Source organism: Pavona decussata, unplaced genomic scaffold, assembly GCF_977016875.1.
Source record: "Pavona decussata unplaced genomic scaffold, jaPavDecu1.1 SCAFFOLD_19, whole genome shotgun sequence".
In the NCBI taxonomy this organism is placed as follows: Eukaryota; Metazoa; Cnidaria; class Anthozoa; order Scleractinia; family Agariciidae; genus Pavona; species Pavona decussata.
In genome coordinates this window covers 410397-428883 of record NW_028145442.1, presented here as the reverse complement: position 1 = coordinate 428883, position 18487 = coordinate 410397, and the positions used below count along the sequence as shown (strand labels likewise).

Here is an 18487-nt window from a genome sequence, read left to right as displayed (position 1 = left end):
TAATAAATCGTTGTCCATTGAAATCCAAAGTGAATGCGTAATGGCGGCGACAAACGCGAGTCCTCGCACACAGTAAGCAATCGATCGTCAAAACGGGTACATTTCCATCAAGTTTCTTCGAGAAAAATCTCCCGGACAGGCCCCCAGAATGTTACACAAGAAAATCCACACTGCTTGGTGTTTTCCAAGAGTATTTACGATATTAAATTACGGTTTCACAACTTATTTTCACAACGCGAGTCTATTTTGCTTCTCGAGCACGCACATGGCTTCTCCTTACGTCACTTGTCATCTTGACGACACATCTCGTGTCCAGTCCCTTGAGAGGCGCGTACTTATAGTTCCTATACCTAACATCAACAGTGGAAATGCGCGGCGGCTAGTTATTTTGCTCAAGGTCACCCAGGACCAACGAAAACACCAAGGATCTTCACTTTAGTGGAAGACCAATCAAGCGCAACCGGTGGATCAACACGACCAGACCAGGGACCAAGCCACAAGCCCTTAGATTTAGCCTGATTGAGCTTGGACCCAGAACCTCTCTCAAAAACAGCATAAACCTCAAAGGTGGCCAATATAGAGTCATCAGACGTGAGAAATAGAGAGGTGGCATCAGTGTATTGGGATATAGGAGAAAGTGGCTCAGAAAGACCAGGAAGACAAAGACCCTTGACCCGGGGATTGACATGAATATTGGCCTCCAGGACTTAAGACTCAAGAACATCCAGCAAAGGAGAAAGAGGACAACCTTGAAGCACACCACGAGACAAAGAAAAAACGAGGAAAGGTAACCATTAACATTAACACAACTTTAAACTCCGCAGTAAAACAGGTCAACCCACCAAAGAAAGGAAGGGCCAAAACCGATCTTGAGCAAGGTTGCCCGCATAACATCCTAATCAACACGGTCAAAGGCCTTTTCCTGGTGAAGAGTAGGAACAGCAACAGGAACGTTGGACAAGGTAGCATAATCAACAACGTCCCGCAAAAAAGCCACATTGTCACCAATGTAGCATCCAGGAACACCACACTTCTGGTCTACAGCGACAACAAGATGAATGACTTTGAGCAGTCGACCAGCAATTACACGCGATGTAAGTTTATAATCAACGTTAAGAAGGGTGATCGGCCTCCAGTTACGAGGATCAAGGCGATCACCCCTCTTAAAAGAAAGAGCAATAACACCCCTATGTTGAGAGAAAGACAAACGACCAGAATCATAGCACGAATTCAAAACAGAAACAAGATCAGAACCAAGGACACTCCAGAATTTGACATAGAACTCCAATGGGAGGCCATCCAGCCCAGGGGCTTTACGCTTAGCCATCCCACAAAGGGCAGAATAACATTCACCAAGGGAAAGCGGGCCATCACAGACCTTAGGCTGGTCAGAAGGGAGGACAGAGGACAAATTATCCAAAAGAAGATCACAAGCAACAGGATCAGTGGGACACCAGGTAAACAACGAAGAATAGAAACCAGAGAAAGAACGACATAATTGATCAGGATTAGAAATAACAGAACCATCATCTTCTCTCAAAGCAGAGATCCAACGATCAGCAGCCCACTTCTCAAGGCGAAAGAAGTAAGCCAAGACTCACCTTCCTCAACCTATCTTACCCGAGAAAGAACCTGCGCACCCCCACAGCATCTAGATCATACTTGGCAAGCTGAGCTAAGGCAGACCGGTATGGCCCAATGCAAGAAACAACACCACTGTCCACACGGGACTGAGTTGATCAACTAGAGGAACAAGGAGATCACGAGACTGCAAGCACAACTGAGCACGGGAAACACAATAACAGATAGTGAGGCCCTTGATACGACTCTTCCCCTCCTCCCACCACCCGGCCAAGGAAGGGAAATCCAACTGGCGGCACTTCCAGGAAAGCCAGAAGGAAGATACAGACTCAATGTAAGCGTAGTCCTCAAGGTTAGAGGTGTTCTGTTTCCATAAACCCGGACCAAGTGGAACAACATCAGGGACAGAAACGCAAAATTGGACAGCACAATGATCAGAAAAAGGACAAGAAAATATCTCACAAGACGACACAGACGCAACCCAAGAATAAGGACAACCAACAAGATCAATACGAGAAGACAATGAGCCATCCCACCTGGACCAGGTAAAGCCAGAGGACGATAGGTGAAGATACCTTCAGATGTCAAGGACACAACAGGAGTCAAAAAGTTGGCCAAGAGCAACAGAACTCTTGCGTGATTGATCACCCACCACTGAATCAAACAAGTCAAGCGACCGATCAAAAACAGTGTTAAAGTCGCCGCAGAGAACGGTCTGCACAGTAGGGTCAACAATAGAAGAGATATCATTAAAGAATTCATCTGGTGCAGAATTACGATTTGGTGCATAAAGACAGGCAACATGAATGACCACGAAGGAGAACCTCACACTGAAGAAAAGCGAACGTCAGAATCACATCGTGACTGAACAAGAGACAAACAAGGACGGTACAAAATCACACAACCACAAGACCTGGTAGAACCAGGAGACAACACACATGACAAACCAGAGGAAGCAAACCAAGACGAACACTCACTAACTGAGGAAAAATGTGTCTCCTGAAGACAAATAACAATAGCAACCACAGCCAAAGAACGTAACCACTGCACAAGACCAGCACGCTTAGTATTGTCACAAATCCCGTCACAGTTGAGCGAGACTATGGACAGAGCCATCAAAAAGAAAAAGACTGCCATAAAGGAAGCAAATTAAGGGCATGAAGGAACAGACTTGACATAAGCAGGCATCTTATGAGAGGCAGCAGGGCGCTTCTCAGACCGACCTGACGCGCCAGACCAGGAGCGAGAACGACTATGATCAGGATGAGTAGGCTTAGAAGTACGCCGGGGAGCACGACCACGTGGCACAGGAAAGTCCTCAGAGGAAGGCAAAGGGGGGACAACAGGCAAGATAGACTGGGACAGGACCGAGGAAGGGGCAGGTGAAAGTACAGTATTGTCATAGCAAACGCCGCTGCTTACCGCGGGATTATCAGTAAAGTTATCACTACGATTAGACCCTCCGCTGCTTACAGCGGGATTACTAGTTAAGTTATTATCATCCTTAGAAATAACACCACCGCTCTTTTTAGCGGAATTAACAGAACTAGGTTTAACCCCCCCCCCCCCCACTGCTTTCAGTGGGATTATCATTAAGTTTATCACTAGCATTAATTCGTCCGCTGCTTACATTGGAATTATCAGTAACAGCATTACAAACTTTAGTATTAATACCACCACTCTTCTTAGCGGAGGAAACAGAACAAGAATAAGTCACTCCGCTGCTTATAGCGGAAGTAACATCAATAATTGAATTACATGCAGAATTTAAAACAGAGGGACTAGCCTCACTGCCAAACTCATTGACAGTGAAGCTGACACACCCTGCCAATTTATCAGAGCCAGACAAGACGGTAGTGCCTTCACCAACGGGAAGGTCATCATGCGAAAACAGATCAGGGGACAACTCATTGTCCCTCAAATCAACAGAAACACTTTCAGACGAAGAAAACAACGCAGCCTCAGGAGAGCCAGTGGAGGGTGCAGCGGCATCAGTAGGGGCGGAGACCACATCCACAGGACAATTGACATCCATCTGAGTGGAAAGAAACAGCATTGGTAGGATGCACGATGGCAGAAGAAGAAAAAGACGCCACACCAAGAGAACCAGAAGCAGATGCAGCCGCCTCAGCCGGGGTAGGATCCATATACACTTATGGATCAACACCAGGCTCTGACGAATCCCAAGCAGACGGCACATTCCTACAGTTACGACTAATATGCCCAGGTTGACGACACAGCCGACACTTGCTGCGGAAAGGGCAATCCTTAGCAACATGACCCTGCCCACAGATATAGCACTCAGGGGACATGCCTTTGTGCCAAACATTAACAGCCCAGCCCCCAACATCTGCATTACGAGGAATGGGAGCTGAACGAACAATATGCAATAAACAGACACCAGTGCAAATTTAATTATGATCCGGATAATGCTGATGACTGAGACCCAGCACATCCTTAAACTTCTTAAAATTCCTCATAAGAAGATTATCATCCGCCTCAAAGGGATACTGGAAAACATGCCCAAATTGCGGGCGAGGCCCCCCACCAACGACCCTACATTCAATGTCACCAAGAGACACGGATTCAAGGGTTTCAATAAACTCCTTCTGCTCAGCACGTTCAAAAGTAACCTGAGCACGATTACCAGGGGTGAATTGAACAGACAAAATAGTATATCCAACAAAATGATCTTTGATGGCCTTAACAGTATCAGCACGAGAAACTGATGACAGGAATCACTCAAGTTTGAGCGTCACCGTCCGGTTAAAGGCGCCACGCGGCATAGTGATAAACGCCAAACCGAAAGGCAACAACCCCCAGAGAAAAAAAAGATGAGAAAAAGAAAGAAAAACCGCTCACCAAAATGAAGATCCAAACATTAAGGTTAAATCCCAAGGTCTCCATACTGGAGGATGACCAGCCAATAAGCAACAAATCCCACGCCCAAAAAGTACGAGGAAGCGATCCACTACCCAAGCTAAATGGCTAATGACCTCTCCACAAAAGAGTAGGGCCTCCGGCCAGACAAGAGCGTCAGGTAAGTTTTTTCATGGTTAAGGCAAATGGCTGGCGCCCCAGTAGGGTGAGTGCAATGGCCCCCAGACAGACAGACTCATCCCAACAAACAGACGAACGAGGGGTTCATCTTAAACGGGAGGTGCACCAGCATGTCAAACGTCACCGGGGGATAGAACCCCGCTCCCTACAAACATTGCTACAGGACAAACACAAACAAGACAAGCCAGGACAATAAAACAAGTTAAAAACGCGGGAGGCAAAACACAGACACACTCACTCAAAAACGGAAGCTTAGCAGGACGACACACTCGCTCTGGCAAGCAGAGACACAACAGAAAGGGCCGGGAACTAGAGGTGAACAACCAAACGGGAATCCACAATAGAGGCCACGACCCCATGGGCACCCCAATGACGAACAAAAAACCACTGGCGGCGACTGGACTGAAACCCACCAAAAGAACAAAGGCAAGTAAAAATGGACCCGGGCCTTGACACTCTCAATGACATCAATAGCTGAAGGGCGAACATCACGAAACCAAAAATCATTACGGGCACAGCAAATGAAGAACTTGCAGACGCCAAGAAGATAGACAAAGAAACGTGGGAGACAAAGAAGCTCATCCTCTGAGAAGCCAAACAGGAGGTGACGAAGGAGCAAATTGGGACAGAGGGGAGAGGCGGAGAACATCAACGATTGCACCCATGACAACACACTGTCCGCAAAGGGGCAACAAAAAAACAGGTGCTCAGAGGACTCCACAGGGTGAGTACAAAAACACAGTAGAGAGGTCATAACCAAAGGAGGCAAGACGCTGAGCCGTGTACAAAACCCTGTGGGCCAGCTTCCAATTCAGATCAATAACAGAGCGATCAAGGGGAAAGAAAAACAACTGCCTCCAGGTAGCAGGCCAATACAGAAGACCAAAAGTAGGAAAGAACTTGACTTAACAATGTGCGGGACGGGCAGTATCTAACACCTGGTAAAGATAAGCCGATTTGGTGGTGATGGACTCAACTGGGCAACAGTCAATACCTACTCCGATGCCGAGAGATGAGGCCGTTTTGGAACCATCACAAGCGCCCCAAGCCTTAAACAGAGAACGGTAAAAGGGGGGCATGGAGCTAACATCAAAAAAGAATGGATAGGAAAACACAAAAGACCAATAAGTCAGGAATGATACCCACGAGGAAGGGGACACGGACAACCGACAGACGCACTGAACATGGAAAGCCCTACACTTACACAAAAAATCAACAACTGAGTGGCCACCCTGGGAGAAGGGCTGAACAACAACATGACGAGGAACAAGATCCCCCTTGCCCCTCTAGAAAAATTTGAAGGCCAAAGAGTTGATCTCTTTAATGACAGTGGAGGGAACATGGATTAAGGAGGCCACATACCAAATGCGGGCTAGGGCAAGGGCATTGATGACCAAAGCCTTCCCACAGAGAGAAAGCGAGCGCTGACGCCAAGAGCTTAAAACATTCTTGACGGCAGTGATACATGAATGCCAATTTGCTTCCTCCAAGTCATTGGGACCAATAAACACACCAAGGACTTTTATCTTCACGGAGGTCCAGGAGATGTCAACCGGGGCATCCACACGACCATTCCATGACCCCAGCCAGAGGCCTTCACTCTTGGAGAGGTTCAGCTTTGCACTGGAACCACTCTCAAAAACATGGTAGACTTCGGAAACTTCTGTAATAGCCGGATCACTGGTGACAACCAGAGTGGTATCATCCACATACTGCGAGATACATGGCAGGGGGGAATCGAAGCCAGGTAGGGACAGACCACGAATAGATGGATTAACATGGATGTTACAGGCTATCACCTCCGCGCCAAAGAAAATAGAGAAGGGGGGATAACGGACAGCCTTGCCGCACCCCACAAGACAAGGAGAAAAAATCCCAGAGATAACTGTTCACATTAACCGAGCTCTCAACATTAGAAGAAAAGAGCAACACCCAGTCAACGAAGGATGGACCAAACCCCATGACCTCGAGGGTATTACACAAAAAGCCCCTGTCAACCCTATCGAAAGCCTTCTCCTGGTCCAACAAGAGGATCGTCACCGGAGAGCCAGAGAGTGAGCAGAAGTCAACGACATCCCTCAGGAAGGCAACATTCTCCCCAATAAAGCGACCGGGAACACTGCGCGTCTGATCCTTAGCAACTACCAGATGGATGACACGAAGGAGGCGGGCTGCGATAGCACGAGACGCAATCTTGTAATCCACATTAAGCAGGTTGATTGGACGCCAATTACGGGGGTCAAGGCGGTCACTCTTCTTAAAGGACAAAGAGACAACACCACCGCGCTGGGAAACGGAGAGATGACCAAGGGACTTACCTGAATTCAAAACATCGCCCAAATCAACATTTGCCAAACTGTCTCCTTCACTCAAAACAGTAACGACTGGAACATCAGAAACTACGACATCCGCAGATGGTAATTTATCCAATTGGTTATCCCGTAGGTCAACAGACTGACCACTACCACTCAAAACACCCACATCACCACTATTATCGACAAGCTGAACAGCTGGCACTTCAACACCAGCAAGAATGGACTGACTAGCACCATCTTCGCTATCAACCGCACAATTCATATACTGGCTGGCACCAGCCGCACTATCCACAGCACCGGTAGGCTGATTGGCACCATCTTCAACAACACTCGCACTATCCACAGCAACAACCGGAGGCTGAGAAGTCTCCTCACTTTGGCCTGCGGCTTCCGCTGGGGTAGGATCGGACCCAGTTGTAGTAGGCGCTGGGGCAGGAGCACTTTTGCCCCACGAGGTAGGACAATCCTTAGCAAAATGGCCTTCAGATTTACAGCGACGACACTTGCCACGCAGATCACACTGGGCGGCCTTATGGCACCCACCGCAAATATCACACGTAAGGTGCTGCCCCTTGTACCAAGTTTTAACACAGTGACCCTTGACCGTGGGGGAACGAGGGACATCGCAGTTCAAATGCATATTGTAGAGCTGAGTTCCAGTAGATATCTCACCCAGGTGAATCCAAACTTGAAATCGAGACCCAACAACTTGACCATACTGACTTAACTGGTTGTAGAGGGGTTTACCATCAGCCTCAATCGGGAAGTAATGAACCATTACCAGAGTAGTGGAAGGTACATAATTTAGAACGGGGCAAACAATGCCATCAACATCCATATACTGATTTTTAGTCAACGCTTTTTTAGCCTCAGCAGACCTAGACGTCACCGCAATCACATTACCAGGCTTAACCTGGATTGCAAAAATTTCAAATCGCCCCTGAAATTCCATGTGGAATTTTTTAGCAATATCCTCCTTAGTAGCAGAGGAGGGAAAATTTTTGCTGGAGAACACCAGTTTTTTGGTTGGACATAGTTATATCCTTTAACTTTCCATTAATTAAATATTCCTTTAAATATTATAGCTTAACCTTACACTTGTGGTACCTTGACCACTTACTAGTAATAATGGGGGAACCGTGACCACCACATACGTTTTCACGCTGGTGGTTCTTAAACCACCTACAGTTTATAGTAAATGTGGTACACTTGACCACAAACAGTGCAGGAACACCTCCACAAGGGCTGGAATTCAGCAAGGAAAAGAAGGCCCGGGAAGCACACTAGGCACCAAATAACAATAGCCCCCAACCCAAAAGGGAAGGACGCTAGAAAAAAAACAAAACAGCGCAGTAACACCCCCACAAGGCCCACAATCTACCAAGAGAAGGAAGGCCCGAGGAGCACATGGCGCGCCAAATAACCTGATCGGCAAAACAGCAAAAATCCTACCACAAGGGAAAATCCACCGAAAGTCAAACAGCAGGGACCAAGTCTCTCGACTTTAAACGGTCCGGATACTTACCCTAACAGGAAAAACCTGCATCAGGTAAGGTTTTTCGTGTTTAAGGTGAATGGCCAGGCCCCCGGTAGGGTGAGTGCAATCCCTGCCAGACAAATACGACTTAGCCCATCACACAACAATGGGTTCACCTTAAACGGGAGTTGCACCAGCACGTCAAACGTCACCGGGGGATGGAACCCCGCTCCCTACAAACACAATACAAGACAAACAAAAACAGGACAAGACAGGACAAAAGAACAAAATTAAAACGCGGGAGGCACAAGAAACAAACACACCCACTCAAGCAAAGACAGTACCACCAACAAAGACGACCATCCAAAAACATGCTCAAGCGACACGACCAAAAAACACACCCACTCAAAAGACAGTCCAACCAATTAAGGCGACCGTCCGACAGTACAACCAACAAAGGCGACCATCTAAATGACAAATCCAAGATACACACCCACTCAAGGACAGTACAATCAATTAAGGCGACCGTCTAAAGGACATCCAAAAGACACACACACTCGGGCAAGCCCAGTACAACCAACTAAGGCGACCAGGACAAGACACACTCACTCAGGGCAGAAAAAAGGGGGACCAAAGGGCCAGACTTAACACACCATCAACAGAACCGACAATACTGCAGGCTCCCCACTGGCGATAAAAGTGACGACGGCGAGAAGAACGAAAACGCTTGAAAAACAACGGGAGGTTGAATTTAGCTCTCGCTTTGGTATTCTCAATAACAATGACCGCACCATGGCGAACACCACGGAAACGAAAATCGTTTCGGGCACGCCAAGTAAAGTACTTAAGCAAATTTAACAGATAAACAAAAATGCAGAGTGCAACACAAAGCTCAGCATAGAAAAACCAAAAAGAACATGACGACAGAGAAGAGCAGGGCAAAGAGTAGAAAAACGGGACAACGTGCGCGGGCGCGCACCTGCACACCCCAAGCAATCTCCTTGTAAAGGTCAGCCAGCTGACACGAGACAGACTGGTAAGTCCAGAACAAAGACAAAAAACCAGGATCAACCTTCTCCTTGAGATGCGAAGCCAACTTGGAAAGAATATCTCTCTTGACAGAGAAAGCCGACGACCGCAAGGAGCAAAAACGAATGGAAAGCCCCTTGATACCAGACTTACCAGCCTCCCACCATTTTGCCAAAGAGGGAAACCGGTGCTTTGACGTTGCCAGTCCTTCCAAAAATTGGTGAAAAGACCAACAAAGACCTCCTCCTCAAGAATGGAAACATTAAGCTTCCACAAACCAGGGCCAAGGGAAACGACATCGGGAATGGACACAAAACAAAACGGCACAATGATCCGAAAAAGGACAAGGAACAATATCGCAAGACGAAACAGAGGACACCCACACAAAAGGACAACCGATTAGATCAATACGTGACGACAGAGAGCCATCAGGCCTGAACCACGTAAAACAAGAGGAGGAGGGTTGCAGGTAGCGCCAGACATCAATGACACAACACTCCTCAAAGAGCTGAACAAGCGCAGCCGAGCTATCACGAGAATAGTCGGAGACAACAGAGCTCTAACGGTCCAGCGCACGATCAAAGATGGTATACAGAGAACCGTAGAAATAAAAGAATCGACAAAGGACGAGACAAGTTCAAAGAACTGATGTCTTGCAGGGTTACAATTTGGGGCATACAGAGAAACAACACGAAACAATTTGTCACGGAACTGAAACTCACACTGCAAAAAACGACCATCAGAGTCAGACCATGACTCAACAAAAGACAACGCAGGACGAAAAAGGACAACACCACCACAGGACTTATTTGAACCAGGGGACACAACAGAAGACAGGCCAGATGAACGAAACCAAGACTCATATTCCGCAGACGAAACACAATGCGCCACCTGAACACAAGCCACATCAACAGTACACGGAAGACCACGCAACCACTGCAAGAAACCAGATCTTTTCTGAGGGTCACGAAGACCATTACAATTAATAGAAAGGACCGACAAGGCCATCAGGCAAAGAAGAAAAAGAGCAGACACAGGCGCCATCACCGCTTCTGGGGAGTAGACTTCAAGAGCGAAGACTGACTGCTGAGGAAAAGAATGCCTTCCAGGAGCAGGAGTCCTGCCAACAGAGGAACGACTCTGATCACGCCTGGCAGGGGGGGCAACAACAACCGGTCTCGACTTCCTAGCTTTGGACACACACTCGGGGGGGGGGGGGGGCGGACCCATAGGAGCACTATCCACGCTGTCGGGCTCAGATGAATCATCTGGGGCCGCACGCTTAACAGACAGAGGATCCATGTCCACATCAGGATTTTGACCAACCTCCAATACACCCACGACGTTGTTAGGGGTAACAGAACTAGTTTCGGACATGCAATGCACTACTTTTATCACTACAACTATTACTCGAGACCCTATCGCTATCACAAACTACATTATCAGTAACTTCACCGATATTCTTATCACTACTTTTATCACTACTTATATCGCTACAAGTAACACCAGAGACCCTATCGCGATCATTGGTATTACAAACTACATTATCAGTAACTTCATCACTAATAACTACGTTAGTACTGGTTAGCCTTTCCATTTCATTATCAGTATTATCATTATCAGTAATATCCCAATCATTGGAAGCAAGTAAATCAGCAACCAGAAGAATGTCGCTGTCCGCCACATCAACCTCATCAACGGCAGAGGGAGCATGCGAGAGGGAAGCCTGACTGTCCAGCTCATTAAGTTAATTGTCACAAGTGTCAGAGGAATCCATGACCAGAGTAGGTTCAGGGGCGCCAGCACCAGAAACAGAAGCCGCGGCAGAGGCTGAAGCAGGAGCCAGAATAGGGTCAAGGGCAAGAGCAGAAGCAGGGGCAGGGGGGGCACCCACATGACCCCAAGGAATGGGACAATCAGGTGCAAAATGGCCATCAGACTTCATATGACGACATTTGCCACCAAGCTCGCAATCAGCCGCTTTGTGATTGCCTGACGAATATTACACTCAAGGCGCTGACCCCAATACCAGGTCTTAAGATGATACTTCCCACACAGCAAAGAACTGGGATGTCACGCTGGAGCTTTATCTCAGAAGGGCCAAGTGCCAGTATTCACACTAGGAATACCCGGCCAAACCTGGAACCGATAATCCACAACTTCACCATAGGAGCGCATAATAGCCAACATGGGCGCAACATCATCCTCAGCAGGGAAATGATTGACCTGAACCTGGATAGAACGCTGAGCATGGTTTAAAACTTGACACTCAAAACCATTAATGACACACGTGGGATGAGCAAGTAAAGAATTTTTAGACTCCGGGGACTCGAACATAACTTTACAAACGCCACCCAGGAGAACCTGAATTGACTGCACTGAATGCGCAGAAGAAAACTGATCATAAACAGCCTTGGCAATATCAAAACGATAAACACCGTAGGGAAACCCCAACAACTGTACGAGAATGAGTAGACTAGCTACACACAAGAAAGAAAAAAAGGAAGAAAAAAAAAGTTAAGCCCTGACGGGCGGGGCCCAAAAAGGGATGGGAGAGCCACTCCCAGTGAGCAAAGGAAACTTACGCAAGTTAGGAACTGATCCGCAGGTCCACAAAATGGATGGGTGACCAGCCAATGAAGATCCACCAAAACACGCCTAAGGAGCATGTGGAGGCGATCCTTACCAAGGAAGCTCAACCAAAACCTCTCCGCAAAAGGATAGGGCCTTCGGCCAAGCAACCCGCGTCAGGTAATTATGAAATGCCTTGCGCCCCTCAACAATGGAAAAATTGCCTTACCCCTATATTCCTTGTGGTTTTACTTTAAGTGGCCATCAGATCCGGGACTTGTCCTGTCACTACTGTCCTGCCTCTACATACATCGTATGGGGAGAGAGACACACAAAGTTCAATTAAGTGGGCTGTGCTCGGAGGTAGTGCTATATCTTAGCAACCCGTGGCTGGGAAGAGGCAAGCCTCTTTTCCACAGCCCAGTTCCAAAAATCAGTTTAATATATGAGCTGCTCAATGAGCAGCGTATCAGATATTAAGGTAATAAGAACAGGTACTTTTTTTTACGGCCACTTTGTGTAGCCTTTATTTTATATTTTTCTAGGTAGTTTTGCAATTTTTCTGGGTCTATCCATTTAACAAAGCAAGTGTCTCCATCGGTATAAAAGCATTGTCCAATGTTCTAAATCCCTGCCCAGTCCATTTCAAAAGTTCCAAAGGTGTCAATGCTCATGATCGCAATTCCCAAGGGTTATGCAAATTCAGCGCAGTGTTTCTTCCGTGACAGTAATATTTCGGAGGTGTGTGCACAGCAAAATCTCGGAGCTTTGTCTACAGAATTCTCTTGGGAAACAGTCGTAAATCAGCACTGGTGCTTGGTTAATCAGTTTCGAAGCTATGTCCACAATAATTCTGGGAACTTGGTCCACAGTAGTAACTTGTAAGGTAACGCGATTTGACTATCCCATTGTCAAGGTGAAATAAATAGTTAACGCGATTTGACCTCCGATCATTAAGGTAGGTGAATAACGCGATTTGACCGCCAATCCTCAAGGTGGGTTACAAGTGTACAATGCCAAGCAGTTAAGCAATAACACGGTTCCTCCAGTAATGGTTAACAGGAGTTTACAATGTTATGCAGTTAAGCTAATAACAAGGTGGAAGAAGTGAATTGACTACAAAAAAGCCATAGGCGGACCTATGGAAAAAAGAGACTCTAGACGTGTACGGCAAAGGCGACAAAATAAAAAACTAAGGGTCTCCAAATCCTAACCTAAACCCTCCCCCCCTGCTGTTCAATTGTATTAACCCATCAAGGGAATTCCCAAGAAAAATGGGCCAAACAAAAAAGCAAAAACGAAAAGAAAAAAAAAACAAAAGGGGATAAATTTGGTCTAGACACTTCAAGTGACCTGCCCAATCCGATTAAAAACCAGCGCAAGGGAACAGGCCATACGAACGGCGAATCCGAACGGAGCCTCGGTTGATCGATCAAGTTCACTAGTTCACGCCAAAATACACGCCAAGGATTTTAAGCTTGTCGGTAACCCAAGTGATGTCCACCGGGCCAGGTGGTCTGCCCTTGCTAGAATCTATCCAGAAGCCCTCAGTCTTCTGTGTATTGAGGCGAGAACCAGTGGCTTTTTCAAAAATGTTAATAGTGGTTAAAGCTTTAGTAATGGTAAACTTGTTAGCTAATATTAGAGTGGTATCATTGGCATACTGAGACACTTTGCTCTGTTTGCCGCTGGCGCCAGGGATTGAAATTCCCTCAGTACTCGAGTCACAACGTATAGCCTGCCCTAGTGGCTCGATCACTAGGCAATACAACAATGGGCTAAGCGGGCAACCTTGATGGACACAATGCTCCGGGAGATAGGACACAAAAGCTAACCATTATTAGTAACGCACAATTTAATATTGGTGTATGCAATCATAACCCACCGCCTGAAGTGAGGACCGAAATTAAAATGTTCTAAAACCCACCGAAGGAAGCCATGGTTAACCCTGTCAAAAGCTTTTTCTTGGTCTAAGCTGATAAGAGCCGCCGAGAGCTCTTTGTGATTGACGTTGTCAATCGTGTCCTGAATAAGGAACAAGTTTTCAAAAAAACTGCGGTCAGGGACCCCGCAAGTTTAATCCTGGCAGAGGATAAGGGAAATAACCTTGCATAACCGATTAGCGAGAACCTTTGTGCATATTTTATAATCCGTGTTAAGCAGAGAGATAGGACGCCAGTTTTTGAGCGTCAAGTGATCATCATCCTTAAATAGAAGACGAATGATGCCGAGACGTTGTTAGTCAGAGAGTCCCCCTTGAGTAAAAGAGTAATTTAGTATGTCAACTAAATCTTGGCCAAGCAAACCCCAGAAACGACGATAAAATCCCACCGGAAGTCCATCGGCACCTCGCGATTTGCCAGATGATATTTGGCCCAAAGCCTCATAACACTCCGAGAGTGTTGGAAGGCCTTCGCATTTCTGCTGATCTTCAGATGTCAGCGACCGGTAAAGGTTAGCTTAAAGCCAATCTTGGCTGGGAAGGTCAACAGGTTCAGCTGAATATAATTTAGAAGAAAATGTGTGACAATCGCAAAGGATATCTTTTGTCGAAGTGACAGAAAGATCGCCTACGGGGAGCGTGTTAATCACATTGCCTGGTCCCAAAGAAAAACAACATTCTCGCCAATAAAACGACCCCTAACACCACAAGTTTGCTCAGGGGCAACGACTGAGCCCAGAACACTTAAGAGGCGACCAGCAAGGGTTCTGGCACAATTTAAAATCAACCTTCAAAAGGCTAATAGGCCGTCAGTTCTTATGATCAAGGCGATCACCCTTCTTAAAAATCAGGGAAATAAGGGCACCTCTCTGAGAGAGAGGAAGCAACCCGGAGGCAAAGGAATCATTAAGAACCTCAACGAGGTCCGGACCAGCAATGTGCCAACAGGCAAGATAAAATTCTTTAGGAAGACCATCAGAGCCTGGAGAGTTGTCATCTGACACACCCTCCAGGGTCCTGAAAACCTCATCTAGAGAGAGAGGACCATCACATTTGGCACTATCTTGCGGAGACAGGCGAGTAGTCAGATTGGAAAGAAGCTGATCTTGAATCGGGACGACAAGAGACTCGGCCCAGAAAAGAGAAGAATAAAAGTCAACCCAGGATGAACAAAAAGAGGAGATGTCCGTGGCCAAAGACCCATCAGACTTGCGTATCGCAGAAATCCAATCTTCGGAACCAGGGTTCTTTTCCAATCGCAAAAAGAATTTGGAAAACATCTCACCCTCCTCTCCCCGTTGGACACGAGAGGGGATGCGAGCACCTTCCGCAGAAACACGTCAAGATCTTTTACCTTTTGCAGAACATTCTCATAAACGCCCATGAGGGATACAGACCCAGCGTCAATACGACCCTTTAAATAGGACGCCAAAGAACAAGAGAGAGCGCGAGGAGAGGAAATCCCTGTTCTTGGCACAACTAAAACGAATTGCAAGGCCCTTGATGTGCTCCTTTCCGCTATCCCACGACGCTTGCAAAGAGGAAAATGTGGCCTTACGCAACTTCCAAGGTTTCCAAAAACGATCGAGCGAGGAGATGAAATCAACATCCCTTAAAATGGAAGCATTCAGCTTCCACCTTCCTGGGCCATGAGGCAAAGGCAAAGGGATGGAGACTTTGAGGGACACAGCAGAGTGATCAGAAAACGGACAAGGTAAGATCTCACACAAGGAAACACAGTGAAGCCAAGAAAAGGGGCATCCAAGTCGAGGCAAAAACACCGGGGTGCAGCTGACGCCACACATCAATGACACAGCAGTCACTAAAGAGGGAGGCCAGGGCACGAAAACTCTCACGAAAAGCATCAAAGACATTAGACCCCCGCCGGTCAAGGGGACAATTAAAGACGGCATTAAAGTCACCGCACAGTACAGTGGGGATTTGAGAGTCAACCATGTCGCTAACTGCCACCAGCAGGAGCAGAAACATCAGACACAGCCGGAGGAACCACATCAGCGGACCCACCAGCAGAAGCCACACTTCCAGAGAGATGAGATCGGATCCTGGAGAGCCAGCACTTGTCCTTGTTCGGGCAATTGGCGGAGCGGTGCCCCTCAACAGCACACAAATTACAAACCAGGGGCTGACCACGATACCAGGTCCGACATAAGAATCCTTTGATCATGAGGTCTCTGGGAGGGCGAGAATTAATGATAAGAGACCAACCTTGTCCCAGTATAAATATTGTCCTCGGCCAAAAAAGTTTGCTTTTTAATGGTTTTAACTGTGCCATAAGGACGAAGCGCCTCCTCAATAAAGGAATCTTGTTCCTCGAAAGGAAAATCGATGACATGCACGATCGTAACCGATGGACCAGTACCCATAATGGGACACCACATGCCGAAAAGACGTCCACCATCTTCTCCATACCCGGCTTGTAAGAGGTCGAATCTTTAAAAGTGACCGGAATCACCTCATAAGCGATCTGGACGGCCACCACAACATCACAAGGGAAATAATTAAGCAGCTGTTTAAGGATATCTTCCTTAGTCTTGCCATTAAGCTTTCTCCCAATCTGAACATTGAGACTGAAAGACATCTTTAAAACAAATAATTATTTCTTGTGTAATTAAACTTAATTGTTAATTACACCTACAAATTACAAAATTAATTCCTTGTGTAATTAACCTTAATTGTGAATTACACTTACAAATTACAAAATTAATTCCTTGTGTAATTAACCTTAATCGTTAATTACACTTACAAATTTAATTAATTCCCTGTGCAATAAACCTTAAATTTTTATCACACCTACAAACTATTAAATTTATTCCTGTGTAACAAACCTTAAATGTTTATCACACCTACAAGATAAATTACTTAACTCACTTAACACTAATTAAATAAACACACTACCAAGGTTAAGCCCGGCCCAAAGGGTCCGAAAACTGGATGGGCGGCTGAGAAAAGTTAAGGCTCACCCAACAAGGTAAAAAAACGGAATGGGTGGCACGCGGGAAAAGGGATCCCGATCAAGGCCCAAACAAACACACAGGTAAGCAGGCCCGCCAGAATAAAGGGGCGGGAAAAAGGAAAAAACCCTTGACAGAGCCCAAAATCCAGCAAGGGAAAGAAGGCTCGCCAGGTGCTGGCGCAAAAGAAACGGCTTACCCCGAGTTATGGCCAAAGGAGACCAAGCATAAAAGTCCTTGGCAGGAGGCAGTTCACAAGAACCACAAAGATGCAAAGCTTCTCAGCTCAAAAAGCACCGGATACTTACACTGCCAGAAAAAAACCTGTGTCAGGTAAGTATAAAATGCTTTGCGCCCCTCAACAACGGAAAAATTGCCTTAGCCCTATATCCCTTGTGGTTTTTCTTTTAGTGGCCATCAGATCCGGGACTTGTCCTGTCAGTGTCCTGCCTCTACATACATCCTATGGGGAGAGAGAGACACAAAGTTCAATTCAATTTCAATTGTTTTTAGCTGATTATTTCTTCCCTGAGGGGAAGTGGGCCGCGCTTGGAGGTAGTGCGATACCCAGGCAACCCGTGGCTGGGACAAGGTAAGCCTCTTTTCCACAGCCCAGTTCCAAAAATCAGTTTGATATATGAGCTGCTCAATGAGCAGCGTATCAGATATTAAGCTGATAAGAACAGATTTTGGGTGAAAATAACAAGTTTATTCACAAGATGGAAGCAAAGGATCCCCAAAAAAGAAAAATTACAAAACTTAAGGAAAGGAAAAAACAAAGATCAAACGACCTAAACAACTAATAAATTAACAAGCTAACTAAGGGATATTTGCAAACAGGCGGAGAGGATCCCGGGAGCTTTGCCACGGCCAGGCCCAAACCACCCAAAAAAAGGAAAAATACAATATCAACAAAACGCCTAGTTACATTAAGATGTATACAAAGAAAGACGAATGACACCGGAGTAAGCGTAAATATGCAAAACAAAATCCCTAACAACAGAGCCTTTGAAGTATAGAATAAACAAAATCCCTAAAGAAAGCCTTTGATTACACTAAACACGAACAGCGCACAGTAACAAATGGGAATCTGAATATACAACTAGATATAAAATCGCGGAAACCCATTCTCCATGGCACAAACATTTTCAAGAATCCAACAAATGGGAAATCATCAAGCGCAGAAAGGATCAGATGGCAGTATTTAAGGAGGCACGACGAAATGGCATGAGAGCCTCGTTCAGCAGAAGCCAGCCAGATAAGCTGTATATCAATGGTGACTTCTGGCCTTGCGGAAAACCACTGGATGCCACAGAATGATGAGTAACTGTGTTGTTCTTTAGTTATCTCTAAAATTAATTATTCTTTTTTTGAGGCGGGCGGTCTAGCTGCCTAACAAGTTTTCAGTGCCCGCTTGCCACTTACAACTCAAGCCGATTAAGGGATTTTATGTACTTTCTATATATTTTTTTGTTTTTGTTTTTCCACTTCTTATACTCTTATTAGCTTAATTTTACGCACTCTGAATGTTGTTGTCATA

At 46.2% G+C, this 18487-nt stretch overlaps 1 non-coding gene and 1 pseudogene across 1 annotated transcript; both read right to left on the bottom strand.

The window, feature by feature from the left end:
• Positions 1–12374: 12374 nt before the first annotated feature.
• LOC146486897 (U2 spliceosomal RNA) lies at positions 12375–12568 on the bottom strand. The gene has a single exon (XR_014858712.1). It is a non-coding gene; the product is annotated as a U2 spliceosomal RNA (small nuclear RNA).
• A 4912-nt stretch (positions 12569–17480) lies between these two features.
• LOC146486896 (U2 spliceosomal RNA) lies at positions 17481–17658 on the bottom strand (annotated as a pseudogene).
• Between the last annotated feature and the right edge of the window lie 829 nt (positions 17659–18487).